Genomic DNA, 1,047 nt, shown 5'->3' with positions numbered 1-1,047 from the left:
TCAAATCCCATTTCAAAGGGAAGAATCATGGCTTCACAAGTTACCACAGAAGTGACAGTGACTTTTCCAAAAACAAGAGTTTCTACAACTCTGCAAAATGGGTTATCCATGTGGATGTGTACATATACACTACCCAGTGATCTGCCTATTGGTCTGTCAGCTGAGCATTCATTGTATAGTTTTGTGGGCTCCAACACATACCTGTGGTAGGACTTCATTTGTGGGTAGATATTGTTTAAATTTGACTTTGTCTTGAAAAATCTTGTTTTCTTCATCAGTGTTGATAGACCGTTTTGGTGGCTATAGAAGTCTATACTAGCATTTATATATTCTCTGAGGAGTCTGCAAGACATTAGTCCAGAAATCTTTGGATTCCAAGGTCTCTGTTGAGAAGTCTGGGGTGATACTGATAGGTCAACATTTAAATGTTACTCGATACTTTTCCCTCACTGCTTTTAATATTTGTTCTTTGTTCTGTATATTTAGTTTTTTGATTATTATGTGGTGAGGGGATTTTCTTCTCTAATGCAATCTATTTGGTATTCTGTAAGTTTCTGGTACCTTTATAGGCATGTCCTCCTCTAGATTGGGAAAGTTTTCTTTCTATGATTTGTGAAATATATGTTCTGGGTTTTGGAGCTGGGTTTCTTCACCTAGTTTTATTCCTAATTATTTATATTTAGTCTCTACATACTGTCCAAGATTTCCTGGCTGTTTTGTGTTAGGAACATTTTAGATTTAACTTTTTCTTGACTTATGAATCTATTTTCTTTAGTGTGTCTTAAACACTTAATATTCTACTTGCCATCTCTTGTATTCTGTTTTTGATGCTCACATCTGCAGTTCCCATCCCCTTAGCGAGATTTTTCATTTCCAGCAGGATTCTCTCTATTTGTGTTTTCTTTGTTGCTTCTTGTCCATGTTCAGATCTTTTTTTTCATGTTTTTTTTTATATTTAAAAATTTCCATCTCCTCCCCTTCTTTCTCCCCCTTCCCTCCCCTCCCCTCCACCCATACCTCCTCTCCCTCCCTCTCAAGGCCAAGGAG

This window comes from Arvicola amphibius, unplaced genomic scaffold (assembly GCF_903992535.2).
Source record: "Arvicola amphibius unplaced genomic scaffold, mArvAmp1.2, whole genome shotgun sequence".
NCBI classification, from domain to species: Eukaryota; Metazoa; Chordata; class Mammalia; order Rodentia; family Cricetidae; genus Arvicola; species Arvicola amphibius.
Note: the sequence above shows the minus strand (reverse complement) of the source record.